This window comes from Pan troglodytes, chromosome 5 (assembly GCF_028858775.2).
Source record: "Pan troglodytes isolate AG18354 chromosome 5, NHGRI_mPanTro3-v2.0_pri, whole genome shotgun sequence".
NCBI classification, from domain to species: Eukaryota; Metazoa; Chordata; class Mammalia; order Primates; family Hominidae; genus Pan; species Pan troglodytes.
The window spans coordinates 22474118-22499983 of record NC_072403.2 but is presented as its reverse complement, the minus strand read 5'-3'; the positions used below and the strand labels follow the sequence as shown (position 1 = coordinate 22499983).

At 41.9% G+C, this 25866-nt stretch overlaps 1 long non-coding RNA gene across 1 annotated transcript in view; it reads left to right on the top strand.

Moving 5' to 3' along the window:
- Positions 1–25866, top strand: part of LOC134810274 (uncharacterized) — an 89637-nt gene that overhangs the window by 44426 nt on the left and 19345 nt on the right. Inside the window, exons 2-3 of the long non-coding RNA XR_010157917.1 lie at positions 12175–12244; positions 18628–18689. This is a non-coding gene — a long non-coding RNA (uncharacterized LOC134810274). The remainder of the gene's footprint in view (positions 1–12174; positions 12245–18627; positions 18690–25866) is intronic.

The window sequence follows — 25866 nt, the reverse complement described above, 5'->3', positions numbered from 1 at the left end:
AATCTTAATCCTCTGCCTTCCCCCATGGGTCAGAATCCGTAAATGGGTGAGACTTGAAGGTGTGGTTGGTCACCCTCTCTCAGAGTTTCAGGGCTGGGTCAGGTGTCCTAGTAGTGTTGCGTGGTGCAGTAGTGAGTCCCCAGCCTGCATTCTGCAAAGCCCCAGAGGCTCCCCATAAACTTTGAGGCTGTGGGCTGCCCTCAGCCTCTATTGACCGGGGCAGCGGGGCAGCTTCTCCTTCAGCTCTGTGATATTCTGAGGCTATGTAAAATAGTTTTCTTAGAAAGGTCCTGTGGTTAAAAAAATTTTTTTTAAACCACTGGTTTAGTTACGATGAGCTCATATTCAAAGCAATATGACCTTAGACAAGTCATTTGATTTTCCCAAACCTCATTTTCCATATTTGAAAACAAGTTTAGTCATATATTCTCAGCCTGTCTCCCACAGCAATTTAAGGATTAATTAGAGTCAGTTATTCATACCTTCACTCTATGAACACGGTATTGAACACCTTTCAGTAGAAGGCTCTGTTGGGAGAGGAACTCATAAGTAAATACATGAGACAGCCATTCCAAGCAGAGGGAAAAAGCATGTGCAAATATTTTGTAAACTGTAAAACACAACACAAACCTAACATTATGTAATATTGCTGTTCTTAACCAGGCAGTTTAATATAGTGACTCTAGAGCCTAACTCCTTGGGTTTGAATCCCAACTGCAGCCATTTATCAGTGTGACTTCAGGCACTTTACCTACCCTCTTGTGCCTCAGTACTCCAATCTGTACAATGGGAATAATAATAGAACTCATCTCACTGGGCTGTTGGGAGAGCTGAATCAGTTCTGGGCGCAGTGGCTCATGCCTGTAATCCCAGCACTCTGGGAGGCTGAGGTGGGTGGATCACCTGAGGTCAGGAGTTCGAGACCATCCTGGCCAACATGGTGAAACCCGTCTCTACTAAAAATATAAAAAATTAGCCGGGCGTGGTGGCGCACGCCTGTAGTCCCAGCTACTTGGGAGGCTGAGGCAGGGGAATCACTTGAACCCAGGAGGCGGAGGTTGCATTGAGCCGAGATCATGCTATTGCACTCCAGCCTGGTGACAGAACAAGATTCCGTCTCCAAAAATAATTATAATAATAATTAAGAGACTGACACAGAGTAAGCACTCTATAATGTTTATTATTGGTGATTTCACCAATGCATTGTGAAATTCTGTTTCTTGATTCTCAGCATTGCATTCCCCTGTCATTGCACTTCCAGTTTTCTCTTCCCCAGAACATGCATCCCGTGTTCGAGCAGAAAGGCAAGGGAAACATCATGTCAAGAAAAGAGTTCTGAACAGTACTCTGTTTCTGTGGCATGGATCCTCTTTCTTCTCCTTTTCTCCTTTTTTTGAGGTTGGATTGGCACTCCTCTCAGACTTAAACAAAGGCTTTGCTTTGCAGAGAGGATCTTTCTGCCTTCGGTGTGTCATCTGCCTCTAAGGGTGTAATTTGTTTCTGATGCATGCAGGGTGCCCCCTTGAGAAGGCTTTGTTGATGTTGTGCAGAGGCGTCCTGTATTGATCAGTGATAGAACTGTTCTATAGTGGGTGAATGAGGTAATTGTCATCAGGTTACTCTAGTTGGTGACCTTGAGGCTGATCCGATGACTAAGCCACAGAGGTGGATCCTTGGTTATAGAATGTCCTTGTTTAAAGGTAAATCGGTGTGAGAGTGACTAATACTTTTAAAGAAATGATGGCAAGCAAATTGCATGCCCTTTGGTGAGAGACACAGTCTATATCAATAAGCTCTGAGGCCACCCATATCTGGGTGAGACATTGGGGCTGATTTTCAAGGGTTCCTTTATCTCTCTGCTCCTCTCTTATCTCTTTTCATTAGATTCCAATTCTCCATAACTTCCATGACCGTGTATAATACAGTCACTGCCATGACTGTGTATAATATCGTCAGTGTGAAGTTCAGAGCAAAATACATAGGCCTCTGAGCTAGTTGGCTGGGTTTCTTTTTTCTTTTTTAAAAAATTCAACAGTGGGGTGGGACAGAACTGAAGATGAAAAGATGCTTGATACAAGAGAAGAGAGAAAGTAAGCATCATGATAAAATCTGCATGCAAAAAAACCCTTGTTATAAAATGAAAAGTGGAATGAATCATTAGCTATACATTTAAGCTGGATCAACACATTAGCCCTGTGATTAAGAGTTTCTAAAACGTACCTGCCAGCATCCCTGCTGTTGCTGAACTGGTCCTTTCTGCATGGGAATGGGTAGAAGTCTAAATGAACAGACTTAGAGTGGGTTGGCAGGTGAAGGATAGTGGGGGTAAGTAGTGAGGAGAGGATAGGTTAGAATAGTTATTTTGGGCTGGGCGCGGTGACTCATGCCTGTAATCCCAGCACTTTGGGAGGCCAAGGCAGGTGGATCACCTGAGGTCAGGAGTTCGAGACCATCCTGGACAACATGGTGAAACCCTGTCTCTACTGAAAAAACAAGAATTAGCCAGGTGTGGTGGCTCATGCCTGTAGTCCCAGCTACTTGGGAGGCTGAGGCGAGAGGATTGCTTGAACCTGGGAGGCATAGGTTGCAGTGAGCCGAGATAGTGCCATTGCACTCCATCCTGGGTGACAGAGCGAGACTCTGTCTCAATCGCAAGGACAAAAAACCAAACACCCCATGTTCTCACTCATAGGTGGGAATTGAACAATGAGAACACATGGACACAGGAAGGGGAACATCACACACCGGGGCCTGTTGTAGGGTGAGGGGAGGGGGGAAGGATAGCATTAGGAGATATACCTAACGTTAAATGACCACTTAATGGGTGCAGCACACCAACCTGGCACATCTATACATATGTAACAAACCTGCACGTTGTGCACATGTACCCTAAAACTTAAAGTATAATTAAAAACAAAAAAAAGATTAAAAAAATAAAAAGAATAATTATTTTGGAATCATTGAATAACAGTCAGCTCTTTGTATGTTGGTCAATAAAAGCAAACACATATAATACTGCTCTAAGTGCTTTGTGCTATATTAACCCTTTAATCCTCACAACTTTTATTATGTAACTTTTATATCTGAGAACAGTGAGGTTAAGTGATTTGCCCGAGGTCATTTAAACCCAGATATTGGCTCTGCCCCGGTGCCCTTAACACTTATAGCCTCTCACTGTCCTGAGTGGTGAAGGTTTTGAGGGCAAAGAGAGAAAGGAAATTCCTATTTTCAGTGGACATATTTCTTGTGCCGGTGGAAGGAATTTAATTATTACAAGGGGTTTCATCAAGTGCACTAATCTGGGAAGTTGCCAGCAAGCTGACCTGGGTTTAAGTGATTCTCCTGCTTTGACCTCCCAAGTAGCTGAGATTATAGGCGCCTGCCGCCATGCCTGGCTAATTTTTGTATTTTTGGTAGAGATGGGGTATCACCATGATGGCCAGGCTGGTCTCAAACTCCTGACCTCAGGTGATCCGCCCACCTTGGCCTCCCAAAGTGCTGGTATTACAGGTGTGAGCCACCGCACCTGGCCAAGACACCTTTTTTAGCTTCCAAATCAAAGTCTGTTTTTGCCTGTATCATGGTTGTATTTCAGTTAGAACATCATTTCTCTTTTTTTCCTTTTTTTCTTTTTTCTGAGACAGAGTTTCACTCTTGTTGCCCAGACTGGAGTGCAGTGGCGCAATCTCGGCTCACTGCAACCTCTACCTCCTGGGTTCAAGTGATTCTCCCGCCCCAGCCTGCCGACTAGCAGGGATTACAGGCACCTGCCACCACGTCCAGCTAATTTTGCGTCTTTTTAGTAGAGACAGTGTTTCACTGTGCTGACCAGGCCCATCTTGAACTCTTGACCTCAGGTGATCCATCTGCCCCAGCCTCCCAAAGTGCTGGGATTACATGCGTGAGCCACCGCGCCCGGCCAGAACATCCCAATACATAGGCAGCCACTTATGCACTAGAGTCCTTCTCGGAGGGTGAGCAGAGTTGGCTCTCCCTGTCGGTGGCATCACGTTGGCAGAATACACACACTTTTATCCTGTGGCGGTTGGCGAGGCCATTGATTTGCTGCATAGAATAGCAAGGAAATACTCTAGACAGGTTTAACATTTGTTATTGCTAATGAATTTGTCAAGCATCGGAATTCAGGGACGGTTGATGCACACTTAAAATGCTCTGAAATAGATTTTACCTTTTATAAAAGATAATAACAATCTCATGTTTGAATCACAAGAGGTACGTTTTCCTTAAATCTTTTAATTAACTCCTATTTCAAGAAAAACCTCTTATCAAAAAAAAAAAAAAGATTTTACATTTCCTAAGGCCAAGTAAGAGTTGAAGGTAGAATGAGTAAATAACGAAGTTTATGGAAATTGTAAAATAAATACATGTGTTATAAATGTGCTATTTAATGAAAATGTGTATTGACTAGAGCAATAATGATGTATCTTTGACCATGATAAGTACCAGTGCTGAAATCCATCCAAGCCACAAAAATGATTGGAGGGTCCATGTGGAATATAAAGCTCTGCAGAGTCTGGAGCTCATATCCTATATGGCTTTTTGCTAATTAATAAACATTGGCCTTTTGTCTATTATTTAATAGCCTAATTGCATTGCACATTGCAGTAGCACATTGCAATAGCACATTGGCAAAAGTGCTGCCTTTCACTGCTAAGGGGGGCAGTTTTCTGTAAAAGAGGTTAAAAGGAGAAATCAGAAGCCTAATTTTTGTTAAATGAGATGTCCCCCAAAAATCAGGTACATGCATATTTGGGCTAAATAAATCTTTCCTGGGAAACTCTTCTATGACTGGGCAGAGTTGTTCACGAGAGACTTTTCCCCCAACATTTTATTAGGAAAAATTGCAAACATACAAGTAAATTGTAAGAATTGTACAGTGAACACCCATAAACTTGCCACCTAGATTTTGCAAGTAATATTTTGCTATATTTGCTTTGTCAGGTATCAAGCCATCTGTCCATCCTGCAGTCCATCATGTTTTAGTTGATGCCCTTCAAGACTAGTTATTGTGTATCATTACTCAATCAAAATAAAATATTGGCTTTAGTTCTTGGTTTTAGGTAAATTTTATTTTATTTTATTATTACTATTATTATTATTATTGAGACAGGGTCTCACTCTGTCGCCCAGGTTGGAGTGCAGTGGTACGATCTCAGCTCACTGCAGACTGGACCTTCGGGGCTTAAGCAATCCTCCCATCTTAGCCCCCTGAGTAGCTGGGACTACAGGCATAGGCTACCACATCCAGCTAATTTGGTTTTTGGTTTTTGGTTTTTTTTTGGTAGAGTCAGGGTTTTGCCAGGCTGGTGTCAAACTTCTGGGCTCAAGTGATCCACCCTCTTTGGCCCCACAAAGTGCTGGGATTACAGGCGTGAGCCAACCATGCCTGGCCAGAAAAACCCAAATTGAGGGACAGTCCACAAAATGATTAGTCTGTACTCCTTAAAATTGGCAGATTGTCACTTTCATCACATCATATGTGACCTATCATGGGCTGTTGATCTTGATGACCTGAGCCGAGGTTGTGTCAGGGTTTGTCAACTTTAAAGTTACTCTTTGTACACAGACACACTCACACACACCCTTTTCCATACTGTACTACTCATTGGAAGGAAGTCACTGTGCACAGCCCACACTTAAGGGGTGGGCAGTTACGCTCTACCTTTACAAGGGCAGAACATCTGCATGAATTATTTAGAACTCCTTTGCTCAAGAGATGCGTGTTTTCTTCCTCTTTTAAAATTTATTTATATCAATATGAACTCATGGGTGTTTATTTTATTCTTTAGGTTCTAATCCAGTACTATGTTGTTTATTTTGTTGCTCTGGTTGTTTTAGTTCTGGCCATTGGCAGCTCTTTGAGAAATATTAGGAATATTGTCTCTTGTCCCCCTTTTATATGCCCCCATCACTGTGGGGTATTGATTTATCTATTTAGCATTTTCCCACTTTCTGATACTACAAGATGCTCCATGCTCATCTTGGATATTCCCTGTCGCAGTACTAGAATCAGCCATTTCTCCAAAGACCCCTGGTTTGTTTTATTGGAGAATGGTGTTAGGAACTAAGTTCTGGGTGCTGGGGCTTGCAGAAATTTTATGCCCAACACATATTAGCTCCCCCTCTTCCTTTTGTGGGAGTTTGGTGTGTGCAGTAGTGAGTGCCCTGTGAAATCTTCATGCTACAGATTCACTTTAGTCCCTCACTGATCCTAGTTCACTGCAGGAGGAGCCTAGCTCACTGTGGCAGACTAGACAGAAGGCAGCCCAGCCAGTCAACTCAACAGATTTCATTTATTCAGCTCAATCCAAGTCAGATTTGGTGCTGTGCTTATTCCTGTGGGCAGATGCCCTGCCCTCACAGACCCCTGCCCTCTAGAATCAAATGACAGGACAGTAACAGAGAAGTGCTGTAGAAAATCAGAATACAGAAGGGCTGGTGCGACCTAGCCTAAGAGCATTCAAAGAAAGCTGTTTATACAAGAGCAGACTTAGGAAGGTTTATTCCAGATGAGGAGGCTAGAAGCAAAGACATGGAAGTGGGAACAGATAGTCTCTTAAATATCTATGGATAAGAAGAAAGCCGAAAATAATGAAGGACTTTGCTTCTTGGGTTTATTTTAGGTAGGAAGTAGGGTTTACTGATCTTGGTGGGATGAGGAAATGGACCAGTGGTGTAGTGGGGCCAGCTTGCACTTTTATGAGCCAAGTGTTAAATGTTCAGAAATTTGGGGGGCATGTTGACATCATGTTATTACCTTGAAATTGGCCATGGTGGGAGTGTTTACACTACAGAAGTCTGCAAATGCTACAAATTAGGGGTCCTCTCTCCCCTCCCACTTTTATTAAACATTTCTGCACACACCACTGGCTTCAGCTGTCTAAATATCTAGTATGTACCCTTACCCTGAATTTATTTTTTTTCCTTCTAGTAGTCTTTTTCAGGTACACATTTTTATTTGGTGCTTTGAATTCTCTAACAAAACTGTCAAAAAATGGTTACAGTAGAGATGTGTGCCCCTGATTGAAAACTGCATTTTACTGCATATTGGTTAAAACTCTTAACGGTCAGAAAATTTTTTGGTTAGCTGGGTTATTTGGGACCCTCTAATGGCCATTCTCAATAACTGAGTTGGAAAAGTGCATGATTCAAATGTACTAAACCATTACCCAGCCTTCTACTTTATTTTGGCAGCATGGGGAAACCTGTTGTCACCTGAAGGTAGTCATCAGTGTCATATATATGTGGTCATAGGATTTATGGTTGGGCTGGCTTGGAGGTATCTTCTGATTCTTACCAAGAATATAGGAAAAAACGATATCATTTTCTTTCAGCTGAGAAACCATGACTCAACGTTATTCTGCTTGTAGTAGGTAATGCAACCCTGTATCAGTTTGACTTTTGCAGGGATGATACCTGAGTAATCCAGGGAATAGTGCTATGCAAATAGGGACAGTTTCCATGAAGTCACCTCTTGTGCATGGTATATGGTGTTAAGTGTTATGCCGAATTAGACTCAGAGCAGCTTACATTTCACACGAGTCACCTAAAAGCAGTTATATGCGTGACGAAGGAGAATGGTTAGGGAAAGAAGAAGACTTCTCTTACTCATAACTGGAGATTGTGAGTTTTCACTGTGATCCTGAAAGATAGGTTGGCTTTGCCTTAATTACAGGGATTTCTTTTACCTCTTTGCCCTTTCCTATGTCCCTCCATCAGGTATGGTAAATTTTCCTAGCTTTTGTTCCTATTAGTGACTTTACTCCTGATCCACTGCCAAATTGGGTCTCTGAGGTTGTAAAACTCAGAAAAGGATATTGCAAGCATTCTGGCCATATTACAAATCTCATGTGAGAGCTCACTCTGAATCAAAGGAGCTCTCACACTCTTTTTTAGTCCAAGTGATTCCTAGATGTGGAAGCCGATTTCTTGGAACACTCAAACGAGGTCACAGTTCATCAGCTGTCTCCCATAAACCAACCCTCTCAAGTTTCAACTCTCATTTGAAACTTCTTGGGATATCTTGATCCAAACAGATCACCTGAAAAGCTCCCTTATAAGGTCAAGTGATCACAGGGGTCTTCTTCTTCTTCTTCTTTCTATTGTGATAAAATTCATCATTTTTCCCATTTTTAAGTGTACAGTTCAGTGGCATTAAGTACATTCACATTATATTGCAGTCATCACCACCATCCATCTTCAGAACTTTTTCATCTTCCCAAAGCAAAACTGCATATCCATGTTGTAGCATGTGTCAGAATCTCCTTCCTCTTTAGGGCTGAATAATATTGCACATATATATCACATTTTGTATCTATTCATCCATTGATGGACACTTAGGTTGCTTCCACTTTAGGTTATTGTGAATTATGTGGCTATAAACACTGGTATACAAATATCTGTTCGAGTGTCTCCTTTCAGTTTTTTTGGGTGTATACCTAGAAGTGGAATTGGTGAATCATGTAGTATTTTTTAAATTTTTTGAGGAACCATCATGGTATTTTTCACAGCAGCTGTACCATTTTGCATTTCTCTCAGCAATGTACACAGAGTTCCAATTTGTCCACATCCTTGCCAACATTTGTTATTTTCTTGTTTTGGGGTTTTTTTTTTTTTGTTAATCAGAGCCATCTTAATGTGAGTGAAATGGTATGTCATTGGGGTTTTGATTTGCATTTTCCGAATGATTAGTGATGTTGAGTGTCTTTTCATGTGCTTAATGGTCATTTGCATATTTTCTTTGAAGAAATGTCAATTCAAGTCCTTTGCCCATTTGTTAATCAAGGTATTTGTTTTTTGTTGTTGATCAAGAGTCTTCTTGCATGCCTAGATAGTACACTACTTCAAGAGGCTATTTAGCATTTATCTGGGGTTCCATGGGGCAGCCTGTTCCCTTTGCACATATGTAATGCAGAGATGAATATGTAGAGACTTACCACTGGAAAACTCCACCTGGAATTCTCAGATTTGCCCATATCTGCTTATCGTGGACGAGGTTCAGTGGTGGATGCTGCAGAATATACCACCGACTGCTTTTGGCTACTGTATGACATTGTCATCTAACTTTTCACTAAGAAAAATAATCTCTTTAGAGGAAAGGAAGGAAGTTGAGAGTCCATCTTATAATTTTTCAGTGTAATAATATTCTAGACCAGGTATTGACAAACTGGACCATGGGCCAAATATCACCCCAGCCTGTTTCTGTAAATTAAGTTTTATTGGAACACCGACATGCCTGTTTGTATGAGTATCTTCAATTGCTGCTTTTGCACGACAATGACAGATTGAGTAGTTGCAATGGAGATGTCTGGCCCACACAGCCTAAAGCATTTGCTCCCTGGTCCTTTATAGAAAAAGTTTGCCAACCTTTGGCTGTTCTAGGTGTTTAAGAAATACTATTTTTAAAACCGTATATATAATGTAGTGATGTTGACTGCAAGCTATTCACTTTGAAAACAATAAAGCTTATGTAGTAGATATTACTGTTTTAAGTATTTACTGAATAAGATAGACCCCTGTTACATTACTGCTTTTAAGTATTTACTGAATTCCAATTTTGTGTCCAGAGCTGTGTTCTTTGCCTTTGTTTTTTGATTGGGGCAATGGCTTTCATGTCCTTAGCATCACTGGGGCTGTTACCAGATGTGACCAAAAGGTTTCTAACATGGGTAGCACTTTTTTTTTTTTTTTTTTTTTTTTTTTTTGAGACACAGTTTCGCTCTTGTTTCCCAGGCTGGAGTGCAATGGCATGATCTCGGCTCACTGCAACCTCCACATCCCAGGTTCAAGCAATTCTCCTGCCTCAGCCTCCTGAGTAGCTGAGATTACAGGTGTCTGCCACCACGCCCAGCTCATTTTTGTATATTTAGTAGAGACAGGGTTTCGCCATGTTGGCCAGGCTGGTCTTGAACTTCTGACCTCAGGTGATCCACTGGCCTCGGCCTCCCAAAGTGTTAGGATTACAGGTGTGAGCCACTGCGTCCTGCCTGGGTTGCACTTTTTAAAGTCACAGAATCTGAATTCTGCCTTTCCTCTGTGATATTTCCTATTCGTACTAAACTTTGGTGAAGTAGCTCTGATCTTTAGCTGTGGTGAGAGGAGTTATGGAAGAGGGACCTGCCCCGAAACGTAGACCACAGGCAACTTGCTGCCTGGCACCCTAAAGATGGTTTCCTGCTTCTCTTCCCCTCTATCTCTAGGTCAGAGATGCAGCTTTGCTAAGGCAGTGATTGCCAATTTTGGAATTTTGAGATACTGTGGATGTGCTGATTTTTTTGTACAAATCCTCTTCAATACCTTGAGCATGTATACAGTAAACTTATGCTAGCTGTTAGAGGACTTATTAAGGTGTATGGACACTGTCTTTGAAGAGTTTATATGGTATGTTTTGGCAGTTGAAGAGTATTAAGCATTGACTTAAAAAATTATGTATAATAACCATTGAGATAATGGGAAAGAAATGCTACACATACACACACACTCATACCCACCCGTGAACACAGACACCCAGGAAATCATAAAACCTGATTGACTTCTATGTGTGGATGTTTTCTTTTTTTATTCATTTAACTTATATTTTAAGTTCAGATGTACGTGTGCAGGTTCGTTATATAGGTAAACTTGTGTCATGGGGGTTTGTTTTACAGATTATTTTGTCACCAGGTACTAAGCCTAGTAACCATTAGTTATTTTTCCCGATCTTCTTTGTCCCTGCACCTCCACCCTCCGGTAGATTCCAGTGTAGATGTTTTCTTAAGTAAAACGATGGGGTAGTCGTTTTGTACAGTCCAAATAAGATTCCGACAATGGATGAATCTGCTAAGAGGTTACCTTTTGCTCCAGATACAATATTTATCTAAAAGGAAAATGAGCCCTTAACCCTTCCATGGAATCGTACTGCTTCACTAACTTTTTGAGTGAAGTGATGGGCATTGATACAGTATTGAAAACTTTCAGGCCCTTTTCTTTACTTTTTGACAATTTGACCTTTTTTCACCCCTGAAATATAGCAATCAGTATTTCTCTTCTGGATCTGGTTCTACAACCTACGTTGATTTTAATTACTTTCCTTGAAAACCATTCTCAAAATACTCTCTGCCCCTTACATTTTAAGCTTTAATGTTGAAAATAGAGCTTTGGTAAGAGTCTCTTTGTAAATGATTTTCTTCAGCCAATATCAGAGGAGTATTTCCTTATTTTTATATTTATATGTTTTAATTCCTTAAGAACAGATATCTACCAAATTTCACAGTATAGATTTATAATCATCTTTTCAATTTTAGACAAATTTTGGAATTCAGATGTTGCTCTTTGAAATGCTAGTGACTTCTCCAACTTGGGGACATTCACGGACTCAATAAGCATGCCTTTAATTTATGATTCTCCGAGGATTCATTCATTTCTGCATATTTTGAATGTCTGCTACACAGAGATAAATGATGTAAAATCCAGGCTATCAGAGCTGGGTCACAATTTAGTGGAGAAGATGAGTACGACAAAAATTTACCATGGAGTGTGAAAAGTGCTCCTCATAGAGACATGTACATCATGCCATAGTAAGTTTAGGGAATTTGGAAACTCACTTAAGTCCTAACTCAATTTAAATTGTGTTAGACTGTGGATAAATTTATCCGACGAGAAACACATAATAATACGTATCTACTCTGAGGTAATAAATGAAAAAAGTTGGATAAAATAAAATACATCTGTTATAACCAAGGGCCCCCAGCAAGGCCAGTGCTCTTGAGCCATTATTATTCCTGCACATTCTTTGTGTTTGGGTTATTAACATTGCGCTTAGGTCAGATGAGCGGGTGTTCAATCTGCCACGCTTTGATAACTAAAGTAAAATGCTGATGGAGATCATTTAAGACTGTCTCTATGCTGTTGATTGCATGCTTGTGGCTCATAATCAGAATGATGCAAAGTAATTGTTAGACTGACTTGCCAAGGCTACATTTTGTGTCGTTGCCACTGTCAGCACTTTGGTCCCGCTGTGCTGCCTGAAGAACGCTTGCCTGGCACCTTTGGGCACTAATACACAACTTTCCACTGAATGTCATGGGTAACTTTTGTTCTCATAGCCTCACTTGCTGTCTTCGCACACACACACACACACAAAAACCCTGACAAAGATTTTTTTTTTTTTGACAGAGTCTTGATGTGTTGTCCAGGCTGGAGTGCAATGGCACAGTCTCAGCTTACTGCAACCTCCACCTCCCAGGTTTGAGCAATTCTCCTGCCTCAGCCTCCCAAGTAGCTGGGATTACAGGCACACACCACCATGCCCAGCTAATTTTTGTATTTTTAGTAGACATGGGGTTTCACCATGTTGCCCAGGCTGGTCTCGAACTCCTGACCTCAGGTGATCCACCTCCCTCGGTTTCCCAAAGTGCTGAGATTACAGGTGTGAGCCACTGTGCCTGGCTGCAAGTGCTTATTTTTTGTTTGTCAGAATGCTTATGTATTGAGACTTTAATCTCTCGTGCATGTTGCCAGGGAGCTCATCTTTTCTCTTTGACTGTGAAACCCAGACAAACCTAGCTTTGTCACTTACTGGTGACCTTGGTTAGGTTACTTTTCTTGAGCCTTATTTTCCTCATCTGTACAATGAGGCCAATAAAACCTATTTTACAGAGATTTTGTCAGGATTAAAGATAATAGATAAAAATGTGTCCATACAAATTAGCCACTCAGCAAATGGTTGTGGCAAATATTAAGGAATTTAACACTTACTCAGGATGATACAATACAACGACAAGACAACATTTCCAAAAGTTAGTCTGAAAATATAGTGATAATGTAACTGTGGAACATGTAGTATCAGCACGGTTTTACGGGCAAGTCATGTTCACCAGAGACACACAATTGGATTTGGATGTTAGAATCTAAACCGCATGGTTTTATGGCTAGATCTGGAATACATGATATGTTATGGGCCCTCCCATGTATACCTTCAAAGGATATGGAGCTACCTTTGGAAGCAATGTATGATTTAGATTTTTTTTTTTTTTTGAGAGGGAGTCTCACTCTGTTGCCCAGGTTGGAGTGCAGTGGTGTGATCTCAGCTATCTGCAACCTCCACCTCCCGGGTTCAAGAGATTCTGCGCCTCAGCCTCCCGAGTAGCTGGGATTACAGGCGTGCACCAGGACACCTGGCTAATTTTTGTATTTTTAGTAGAGACGGGGTTTTGCCATGTTGCCCAGGCTTGTCTTGAACTCCTGACCTCAAGTGATCTTCCCGCCTTGGCCTCCGAAAGTGCTGGGATTACAGGCATGAACCACCGCACCCAGCAGATTTAGTCTTGATGGTGTAAAAAAGCCATTGTATAGCATACAACACAGCCTGACCATCTAATGCTCACTCATGGAAAAGCGGTGACCACGAGAGAGTTGGGCAAAGCAAAAACTCTGTCCCTATAAGAAGTGCATTGTTAGATCTGGAAACATCTCACCAGGTCCTGAATTGTACCATGAAAAGAGATTTGTTAAAAGTAGCTCAGTTCATATTCCATGATATTGCAAATGCCTAGAGTGAATTGTCAAAGAAATGCTCTCTCTGACTCCATCCACTGCTGACATTTAAGGTCTGTGTTCTTAGTTCCCAACATTGATTCTATTTCACATGGTCAAAATGTAATAGACATGTTTTTTCTAAGAGCATGACCCCCACCACAAATTACCACTCCCCTTAAAAATTGCATCGGCTGGACCAGGGATGAAGCATTTAGGGAGCATTTGTTGTAAGGGACTGTCACCTGCCATTGGTTATGGACCTTGGTTTCACAGATCAGACTCTGTGTTGCTCTACTTTGCATCTCCACCTTTGATCTCGCTGGGATTTTGCAACCAGTATCTATCTCCTTTGGCATTTCTTTGCTGCTGCTATGTGTTCTTTCTCCCTCTGCTGCTCTCTGCCAGCCCCATCTCCTGCCTGATTCATGGAGCGGTGTTGGATACTTAGAAAAGGTTAACGGCATTCGTGTCTCCATGGCTGGAGACACGATTTCCACACACTCTGCCCATTGCGGGGATATGCTCACTTCCCCAGCCTCCCCTCAAAAGTGAGATTTTCCTGGAATGTCACTAGTCGCGGGGGGAGGTATGGCACCCTTAATTGAGGGCAAGGATGTGTCATGTGACTTCAGCAAATCCTATCACATATATTTTTACCAAACCAACCATTCTCTTTGAGAAGGAACTTAGATTAGAAATATTAACACTGAATGAATATTTTAATTTTTGATACCTTCTAAAGAAATATGGTAAGTCCTGATTTTTTTTTTTTTTAGGTTTTCACCTTCAAATAGTGATTTAATTTCTAGGATCACTCAAGATCATACAGTTTTTTCAGTTAACTTTCCTCTGTATCATTAAGTAACTCTACCATGATTGGGCTGAAACAAGGACATTTGCTTGACTTCAGACTTAGCGATTTAATACTTGATCTAGCCATCCCTATTCACCCATTATCCCGAGTCTTTAAAATTGAGTCCTTTTTCGATATGTTGAACACCCACTGAATATTCTTTTTTTTTTTTTTTTGAGATGAAGTTTTGCTCTTGTTGCCCAGGCTGGAGTGCAGTGGTGCATTCTCGACTCACTGCAGCTTCCACCTCCCAGGTTCAAGTGATCCTCCTGCCTCAGCCTCCCAAGTAGCTGGGATTACAGGCACCTGCCACCAAGCCCAGCTAATTTTTGTATTTTTAGTAGAGACAGGGTTTCACAATTTTGGCCAGGCTGGTCTTGACCTCCTGACCTCAGGTGATCCAACCGCCTCGGCCTCCCAAAGTGCTGGGATTACAGGCGTGAGCCACTGCGTCCGGCCACCTACTGAATATTCTAATGTGTGATTCTATTCCCTGTGGTATATGTGTTAGTTTGTGTTCTTCTATGCTACACCCACTCAAACCAAAACAACTTTTTGCTGTTAAGGCTTTTTATATTTATTCAGCCTGCCTTTCTCAATCTTGAAAAATGTAGAAGAAAAAGAACCACATGCTACCACAATATGTAGTCACTTCTTATAAACTTGGGACACTTTGGTAGACTCTGTAAATTCAATAAATAAATATGTATTGGTTCATTCCTTCAATGTAATACTCTTTCAGTCCTCAAATGTTATGATGTTGATACATCTATTGATGTTAAAAGAGGTTTTCAATATAATTAATAAGTAAAAAAAAGAGACAGCAAAATACTATGAATACTATCATAGTACATTATAAATAGATTGTATGTATATATATATATATAGATTTACTTCTATATGTATGTGTACAATATACTCTGTATACTTGGGCATAGGAGAGAGTCTGGGGTCATATAACCAGAATGTTAATAGTGATTATTAGTGGGACTTCTGTGGATTTGTATTACTTGGGTTTTTCTATTTATCTAATTATTATACAGTGAACAGTTTTATTTTGTTCTCATTTGTCTCATCCACTTTTTTTGACTGCATAGTCCTGTAATTTTTTTTTAATTTTTAAATTTTTTGTGGGTACATAGGTGTGTATATGTATGGGGTACATGAGATGTTTTGATACAGACATGTAAAATAAACACATCATGAAGAATGGGGTATCCATCCACTCAAGGATTTATCCATTACAACAAACACTCCAGTTATACTCTTTATTTTAAAATGTACAGTTATTATTGACTATAGTCACTCTGTTGTGCTATCAAATAGTAGATCTTATTTATTCTAACTACCTTTTTTGTACCCATCAACCATCCCCACCTCCCCTCCAGCCCCCTACTACCCTTCCCAGCCTTTGGTAGCCATCCTCCTACTCTCTGTGTCCATGAGTTCAGTAGGTTTGATTTTTGAATCCCACAGATAAGTGAGAACATGCTAAGTTTGTCTTTCTGTGCCTGGCTTTTTTCACTTAACATAATGATCTCTCGTTCCATCCATGTTGTTGCAAATGACTGGATCTCATTCTTTTTTATGGCTGAATAATATTCCATTGTGTGTATATACTACACTTTCTTTATCCATTCATCTGTTGGTAGACATTTAGATTGCTTCCAAATCTTAGCTATTGTAAACAGTGCTGTAACAAACAGAGGAAGTGCAGATTTTTCCTCAATATACTGATTTCCTTTCTTTTGAGTATATACCCAGCCATGGGATTTCTGGATCATATGGCAACTTGTCTCATTTACTTGTGAGGGGTGAGGAAAAAGGGAATACAGTACAGGTACTCACATTCTGGTAATTTTTGTTGTTGTTGTTGTTGTTGTTTTTGTTTTGCTCTTGTTGCCCAGGCTGGAGTACAGTGGCATGATCTTGGCTCACTGCAACTTCTGCCTCCCGAGTTCAAGCAATTTTCCTGCCTCAGCTTCCCAAATAGCTGGGATTACAGGTGCATGCCACCATGCCCGGCTAATTTTGTATTTTTAGTAGAGATGGGGTTTTACCATGGGGGCCAGGCTGGTCTTGAACTCCTGACTTCAGGTGATCCACCCGGCTTGGCCTCCCAAAGTGCTGGGATTATAGGAGTGAGCCACCACGCCCAGTCACATTCTGGCAAATTATTAAGTCACCAAAGTCTCTCCTGTGTCTTTCCTCCATTGTTACAGATACATGAACATGTTGTGTGCCAAATGGTGATAATGCCTTTTTGTTTTATTCAGTCTCTTCTGTGTACCAAGCGCCACACTAAAAACTAGAAACATTCTATGAAGTCGATATTGTTATTGCCATTATACAAATGAGGAAAGGGTTCAGAGAGTTTAAGTAACTGGAACCACACAGCTCCTCTGTGACTCAGCTGAGGCTCAGACTGAGGTCTGACTTTGAAATCAGTTTTCGTGGTCTCAAGAATTCGTACTGTAGACGTCTCGTCTGTTGTTAGGATGAAAAGGTCAATGCGTGTGAGTGGATTATAAAGTGTTGCTTTAAAACGAAGAAGATACTCAGAGATTTTGCCAGTATCTACCATTTTTCAATGTTTGCATGGTTTTCTGGCAGTTTTTTTCAATTGGAGCATAACCTTTGTCTTTGCAGCCCCACCTAGCCTAGGATAGTCTGACTGCAGAGTAAGTGTCACGTTAAACACTTGTGGGCTGCTCTGTGGGACTTGGAGGAGTGCCCTTCAGATTCTGAGGAACTGAGTCTGGGAATCTTCCTGCAGGCTGGTGGGCCATCCTGAAAAAGCTCTATCCTGCCCTGGTGGCCACATGCAGTCCACGTCCTCTGATGAAAAGGGCGGGAAAGCTGTGGCCTTCCACAGCTCATAGAATGAATCCCAAAGGTTCTGGAATCCTGGGAAACTTGCCCACAGAACATCAGGAGCTGGAATAGCTTTGCCTCACAGCCTCTCTTAAACCTGCAAAGGCGTCTTTAAAATAGTCTCTGGAGATTATTGTTGAGTTGGATCTTGAACTTAGTTCCTTGTGTGGTGTAGATTAAACAGTCTGTTGCCGTCGCTCCCTTATCTCCCTTTCTTTCAGGCTTCCTCTGTCCAACATTCACATCATCTCTGTTCTTTCCCACACTTTGTTTGGCCCGTCAGTATCTCAGACACCGTGGCTTCCTCACGGGATTACTCAGTCAGCCTGATATGTGGCCTCCAGCGCCCCTCTGCCAAGTCCACATTCCCATATGAGCCTAATTACATACAGATCACTGCAGGGAGTGAAGCTGTGGGTATACCATTTTGGGAAAGAGCAAAGTGCAGGAATGGGGTACTTTGGTTATTTATTAAGACTTCTTCACAGCCTGGCAATGTAGCAAAACTCCATCTCCGCAAATAAAGAAAAAACACAACATTTTAATCCAGGTGTGGTGGCACATGCCTGTAGCCCAGCTACTTGGGGGCTAAGGCAGGAGTTTGAGTCTAGGAGTTGGAGGCTGCAGTGAGCTACGATGGCATCCCCATCCACGGTCACTGAATTCCCCCATGAGAGGGACTTTGGAAGGAGGATCCCAGGGTCTGAGCTCAGCTCTGCCACTCACAGCCATGTGCATGTGAGCAAGTGGCTCAGTCCCCTGGGCCTCAGGGTTTCCAGCTATAAAATGGGCACGGATCTATGACAAAGCCGGGTAACAAAGCAAGACCCTATCTCAAAAAAACAAAACACGGCTGGGTACGATGGCTCAAACCTGTAATCCCAACACTTTGGGAGGCTGAGGTGGAAGGAGCGCTTGAGGCCAGGAGTTCAAGACCAGCCTGGGCAACATAGTGAGACCCCATCTCTACAGAAACATTACTTCAAAAAAATACAAAAGAAGACTTCTTCAATAAGCATCATGGTGGGCATGGAGGACATGACATTTTAAAAAACGCACCTAAAAAATTGATTTCTTGGACACCACAATATAGACTCCTTGTCACAAGGACCATACATCTCATGATAAATGAATCATGCCTGTGATTGTTCTCTACATATTGATTGTTCAAAGCTCTGCTTTTAAAATTCATATAGTCAGCCAAATAATCACGCATCTATTGTTCTTCAGACATTTATTGTGCACCTAATAAAGGCCAAAGTGCTAGGGGCTGGAATTTCTTATCACCTCTAGGCCTGCTCATTTGGACTGATTTAGAGAATGGAGTTATTAATTTTTTTAAAAAATCTTTTTTTCTATTCCAGTTTTCCAAAGAAATTAGACCATTTTCTTCGTGAGAAAGAAATCGACGTGCTGTTTTCATAGGGTGAGTGATCCTTTGAATCTTTCATGTATTTTTACCCACATCAAAATATTATCCAATTACTATGATGCACCAAGAAAAAGTGTGTGACAGCATGCACTCTCTAGTTTTCTCCTGCTTGGAACCAAGGTATTTTTCCTGTTCTTCGACTCTCCTCATCACTGGGTCCTTTGGAGAGGATGGTTTCCCTTGTAGATTTTTCTGCGATTTCTTTTTGCCGTTCACATGCTTTGCCTCGTGCGAGGTCATCATCGTTGCTATTACCTTGTCCAGCTCGCAGAAAGGAAGTTTCTTTCCCTCAGCAACTGGTGCACAGAGATACAGCTGTAGGCAAGGGGGAACCATCCAGTTTCAAGTGACTGTGATGTCTCTTGAATTCCATGACCAAGAATAACAGGATATGAGCACCAGATGAGACCTGAGAGCTTGTCTGGCAAAGGCCCTATGTACAGATGAGGCATCTGAGGCCCAGAGGCTCACATCACCTTTATGGGGCTTCATGGAGAGTAGCAGAGCTAGGATTTTGATACTGGTGTGTTTGGCTCCTAGCTGCATGATGTTTGCCCTGCACAAGTCTGGTTTTGGAATCTGCAGATTCTTTTTGAGGCTATAGAGTTATAGGTAGTTTAACTTAATGTGGTCTTGGTAATCTAATAATGATCACCCCTAAGGCAAGGGTCAAGACTGATGCTGATAGACTATTTGACTTTCTCATAATCCTAGTTGGCTACTAAGTAAAGGGGTTGGCAGAGTGAGTGCACCCAGAACACTTCTGTTATGGACGTCATCTGAGAAAGCTTATTTTCTTCTGCGCCCTTTCCAAACCACTGCATCTGCAATGCCACGTTGTCATGTGCTGAGACTTGGTGGTACATCTGCTTTGCAGCTAGAAGTCATGGTACACCTGCAGGTGTGTGCGGTCCAGCTGCAGACTCACACACCCGACTCGCGGTTGTCTGCACCTGCAGAAGAATGGCTAACGGGGTTCCTATATTGAAGTACAAATCTGACCTTCATAGAGACTTTTGAGAAACATTTATTCTTTTATTTTATTTGTTTATTTATTTACTTTGAGACGGATCTCCCTCTGTCGCCCAGGCTGGAGTGCAGTGGCACGATCTCGGCTCACTGCAAGCTCCGCCTCCCAGGTTCACGCCATTCTCCTGCCTCAGCCTCCCGAGTAGCTGGGACTACAGGTGCCTGCCACCATGCCTGGCTAATTTTTTGTATTTTTAGTAGAGATGGGTTTCACTGTGTTATCAAGGATGGTCTCCATCTCCTGATCTCGTGATCCGCCTCGGCCTCCCAAAGTGCTGGGATTACAGGCGTGAGCCACCGCGCCCGGCCCCATTTATTTGTTTTTTTAAAGTTATGTTGGTTTTTACATAAGAGAGCAGTTGTGCAATAAGATGGAGAGAAGTTAAGAATATGATTCTCAGTTAGAATCCCAGAAGGTAAACTTGACTGTGTGTGTGGTTTGTTTGTTTGTTTGTTTGTTTTTAGACATCCTAGGTTAAATCTGGCTTCGAATTGTGTTCATTTAGGTTGGTGAACTAAGTGCACTTATTTCCAAAACATTTCATCTCACCTAGGGAGTGGTCAAAGGGTAGTATTAAGAGCTTGTGTTTATTATTTTATCCAACTTGTCAACTTAATCACTTTGTCTTCTTCCCTAACTAGAGTCATTATTGCGGAACTTGATCATCTCCTTATGTACATACAGACATAATTGGTGTCTACCAACATACTGAATGGAATGTAGAACATAGATTGCTGATTTGTGAGGGATCATCTGCTGAGTTACCCTAATATTGATTGCTCCTGTCCACAGAGCTGGGTCTACACGAGTTAGCATTCATTAGAACTGTGAAGGTTTCCATTTTCCTGTCTTATCTGAGAAAAGCCCAAAAGGTTTATTCTCAGAGCACACCACAGTACAATGTGGGTCACTGACACCTGTTGCTCTCTGGGGACTGTAAAGTTCTCTTTAGAGTCAAGAGATTAATTAGACTAAAAGAAGGGGGCAATTAAGGCCCTTGAGAAAGCGAATAAATGTCCATTTCCATGCTTACATCATAGGATTCTTTGGGTAAAGAATAAACTGGTAGAGAAGGGTCTGAGGCAAGAAATGGTGAAGGAATGAAAGAAGGACTGCCTGAACCCATGTAGACCACTTGTGGCTACTTTGGTTTCCTTCTGGGGTCATGAGCACTTTGATGTTGACATTCAAGAGGGCATCAAATTATTATCCAAAATATTAGAAGCCGTTTGCTTTTATTTACCAAATGAGAAGAAACTAAACACAGATAGAAGCCACGAGTATTTTTCTTCCTAAAAAGAAGCTCAGAAGCTGGCCCCCACATGCGTATATACCTTGTAAAACGTGAGTCCCTGGGCTCAGTTTCATAGTATGCAATGGGGTTGGGTCTTGGGAACAATGCTGCTGTTGTTTCTAAGCTCAAACAGCACTCACCATCAATGGTATCTCTTTAAGGGAAATCCAGGGAAATGCTCTTGCCAGCGCTGTGATTTTATTTGCTAGAGGCCAGGTGGCAATGACATGCATTGGTTCCATAGCTACGTGACTGTGCTGCCAGAAAACATATAATGACTGTGACAGCCAGTGTATCCTGGGCAGGATGAGGGCAGCCCTGATACCCTCTTTTATTTCCCACCTTATCCTCTCTTGCCTTTCCCCTCCTGGGGCCTGTGATATGCGGAGAATGTGGTTTTCGTAATGGTTACTATCTGCTCTTGCTATTAACACTTGCCTCCTGTCTCGGTCCATCTTGGAACTTGATGAGAGACAAGGCAATGCCTGTAGGAGTGTTCTGCAGGCCTCTGAATGGGTCAGCAGGGTTGGCAGCACCTGCCTGTCTTAGCAATTGAAAGGAGGTGGAGAGTCTGTGCTTTTCATCCTCCCTGTGTGTGGCACAGTGGCTCTGTCAGAATGACCTGGTGGGGAGGGTACTTCCTGGGCATCGTGGTCAGCTGCTCCTGGCTGAAATGTGTGGGTAGTGACATGGAGCAATGTGAAATCCAGGGAAACAGAGTGCTCATTTAATATGCTGCAGATTGAGGAGACACCTACCAGTGGAGCCTGCAATGCCAGGCCCAGTAGGACTGCACAAAGAAATGCAATACCCATTTCTCATCTTCTGGGAGCTCTTACCAGAGAGGCAGTTTCTAATTGCAGTTTCTCTACTGATGTGTGGTTGGGGCTTTCACATTTCTCTAATGTTTCCTCATCTATATAATCCTTGATGAAAGAATTGTAAGAACTCCTAGTTTCAACAGATACTTTTTTTCCCCTCTGAACTCCTGAAGCATTTTTAAAAATCTTTACCATCCATTTGACATTGCTCTTGTATTTCCTTTTTTCATATATATTGCTTTGGGGGCCTGAGTGTTTTCTAGGTCGAGGCTAAGCCCTTCAAGGATACGAACCATGTATCTTCTTCTTCCTCTTAAAAAAATTTCTCTAATGCTCACAACTGAGTTCTGCAGATAGTAACCATGACATTAATATTTGTTCATGACAACGTTATATTCTCACTCCATCTCCCAAGGAAATTGTGAGGCAAGTGTGTAAATATATTGAAAATGTTGTTCAGTTCTTCAAAGAAAAGATAAACTCAAGAAATTATTTTCCTAATGTGGTTTTTTTAATGCAGATATAAAGTCACAAGGTAAGAATATCTCAAGGCTTCACATTTCCTCATCTTCCTCTTTCTGGCTACTGACCATAGCATATACCCCTGGGTTTTATACTGGCACCAAAATAATCCTTTTTCCCACCTCACTCCCAATATTCACTGTATTGAATTTGTCTTTGGGACCAGACTTCTCAGTCTAGTGTTTTGGACTATTAAGTAAGAGATTTGAGGGATTTTTCCATTAAGATGACAGATAGATTAGGTTTGATAGATTAGGATAGTGATTCCTAATTTGGTTTTGAGGTCTGTTTAGGGGAGGGAAGGTTTTTATCTTATGGAAACTTTTATCTTACAAGAGTTCTCTTCCCGTCCCAAGTTCTGAGCCCACTGAGAAATAAGACAAGAGTATTGAGGCAGACGGGGGCCAGAATGCAACTATGTGACTGAGGGCAATGAGCTAACTTGCCACCTGCCTGTTCCCCAGTCTAGCCTGGTCGCAGGCCACCTGCAGGAAAGTTTTGAGTCTACAGGCACCTGTCTGTGTGAAGAGGGAAGGAGAAAGAGGCCCAAATCCCTGCTAACCCTGCTCAAAATTATATAGATTCACCCTATCCAAGGAGGGGGCATAGGCCACGTTGGCTTTAGCCCCAGCCGGGTTACTCATTCCACACCCTTGGGGAAGAAAAGGTTGGAGCAAGAGGTCAGAGGGCATAAGGGAAATCCTCCCCCATAGAAAGCTGGGGTGGGGCGTGGCGTTTCCTTCCTGCTCTGGCCATATTTCTGTTCCGTGCACCCCATCAGGCCTACCCGCCCCCAGCTCACTCAAGCCTTCTTACCTGTTGTGTTTTCTTCGTGGCGCTTGGGCTTCTGCATCCGACTGCTGGTTTATTGTTAGTCTCCTCTATTAGAATGTTAGCTCAGTGAAAGCAAAAGCCTTGTCGGTCTCATGGACTGCATGTATCTCAGTATTTAAAACCGTGCCAAGCACATAGGAGGCATTTGATCAATATTTGTTGAATGAATAAACACATAGATGTTGTTTGATGCCTCTGCTCACACTCTTTAATTACCTGGACATCCCTGGTGCCCTGTCTTGTCTGGCAAGCCTGCAGGAGCTAGTTAAGCAATTGTGGTCTCTTCTTGCTCTGTATGTAGCTCATCAGTTGGCAGTAGTTGGCATGTGTGCATGTGTGTGCTCTCATGTAGGTGAGTGTGCATGTGTGTATCTTTGTGTGCATGTGTGTGCACCTACATACCTGTATCCTTTTGGGCATATGTATTTGTATGTACTTGTGTTCTCTTTCTCTCTGGCTCTGTAATACTTCACTTATTTGTTTACATATCTTTTACCCTTACTAGGTTGCAAATGCTTGAAGAACTGGGGAACCTGTTAATCATTCTTGTTCCTCTAATATCTGCCATGTAGTAGGTGCTCAGTATATGATAATATTAGCATTCTAAGCACTTACAACATGCCCAGTACTGCTTTATCTTAAAATTTAAAATAACTTTTATGTATCTTGCATATATTAACTTGTGTAATTCTCACAACAACCTTACAAGATACATTTTAAACTCGTTTTGTGGGAAAGGAAACTGGGGACATGAAGAGGTCAAGTGGCTGGCCCACAGTCTCACAGCTAGCCTGACTCCATAGCTTTTTTTCTCTGCTACCTCTCAGAAACTGACTACTGTATTTGTGTGAATGAACAAATGACTGAATGAGAATTTTAGAAGCCCAGACCAAAATCATTAAATAGACCTAAAGACATTAGGGTCAACACAAATAAGTAAAAATGATGAGCCATGGTTGACACAGAATCAAGGCCATGGCTAAAATAAATTCACAGATGAATAGCTAATGCCTTCTTGTAGCCATTGCACTTAATTCCTGATGATCCATGCCTGCATGGTGGTATTGGTTAATGCAAATGAATAATTGTTATTACGTATTGGGAATTATTTCCTAGTGGGAAAATATCAAGTCATCAGTTATGAGTTAAGCAGCTACTGCTTGCGAGGCTCACAACTAAATTTTGGGGAAAATGATGAGAGGAAGGAAAATGTGAGTTGGAGGGCGAAAAGGTAAGCCCTGAAAGTACAAGCCAAGGTCACTGTCTTCAAGAGGCTCTTGTCTCATTAAGTGGCAAGGAGTGAGTAAAAGTGACATTAAGGCAATTAAAAGATACTGAGGGCAGTAAATATAAAGCCTATCACAAGGCATTGTTAGACATGATTCATTACCAAATGGTAATAATAGAGAAAATAAAAGCTATTGTATTAGTCAGGATAGGATAAGCTTTTGTTGCAGAAAGGTCAACCCTAAACTTTCAGTAGCTTAGCAAAATAAAAGTTTATTTCTCATTCATACAGTGACCGCTGTGGATGCGGTATCTCTCCAGGACAACTGTCCTCCATGCATAACTCCATGATGCAGTCTGCTTTGATCTTTTTATCCAGCCATCTAGGGGCCTCTTTCATGATCACTGGAAGAGAGAAAAATTGGAAAATTGCACCAGCAATTAAATGCTTCAAAGCTTTGGCCTAGAAGGGACACTTGTTACCTGCTATGTCCTAAGCATGGCTTTTAGCTTTTTATATAACTCCCAACGTCCCAGTCCTCTCACACAGCACACAGTAGGTGCTCGATAATGTGTAGGGTAAAAGAATGAATGAACTTAAGAATGCATTGTGACTTGCTCCTGATGGTGTTGTAGCAGTAATATACCTGGCAGCCCCCAAAGCCCAGGCTTGGAACAGTCAGATCTGGCTCAAAAATATTTACTAAAATTAAAAGAGCATTAATAAAAATAACAACATAGTTAACATTAATTAGCTATGGTGATTGGACAATCATAAGGACATGGGCAAATTAAACTCAATTTAGCAAGTGGCTAAACTTACGCTAAAGCCCCGGCCTGCCAGACATTGGCCTTGTCTTAGACACATCACTGTCTAACAGTCCAGAGCTCAACTCACAGTTCACAAGTCATCTGGTCCCATCTTGTCTTTCTGACCTTGTTCCTCCTGAATGAGATGGAGATCATTAGGCTCGTTAAAAATTAAGAAGCTTTATTAAGGCAAAGTTAACCTGTCTGGGATGCTTCCATGATTCCATCCCAGGTGTATGGACCACCCTATACCATCCCCCTCCTGCATCCGCTTCTCTCATGCTTTCATCTTTCATCTGGGGTCCTGGTGAACAGACCACAATTCAGCTCCAGATCAATGAAGTGGGGCTTCCAGACAGGGGCCACGTGTATGCTGAGGAAAACACAGCAATCTAACATGTAAAGTAAGTGGGAAGCTCCGTGTAGGACTCAACACGGAGAATGGACAGCTCATAGAGAGAAAGGGGGAGACTGCCTTGGACAGGGAGATAGGGGTCACACCACATGTGTCAGACCAAAGAATGGGGACCCCTCAACCACATTCGCTGCGTGTGTATTATGTGGTGAAGAGAAACCTGCCTGCGAGGAGGACCGAGTCCCAGCCACTGACAGATTCCCAGGACACGGTGCTTC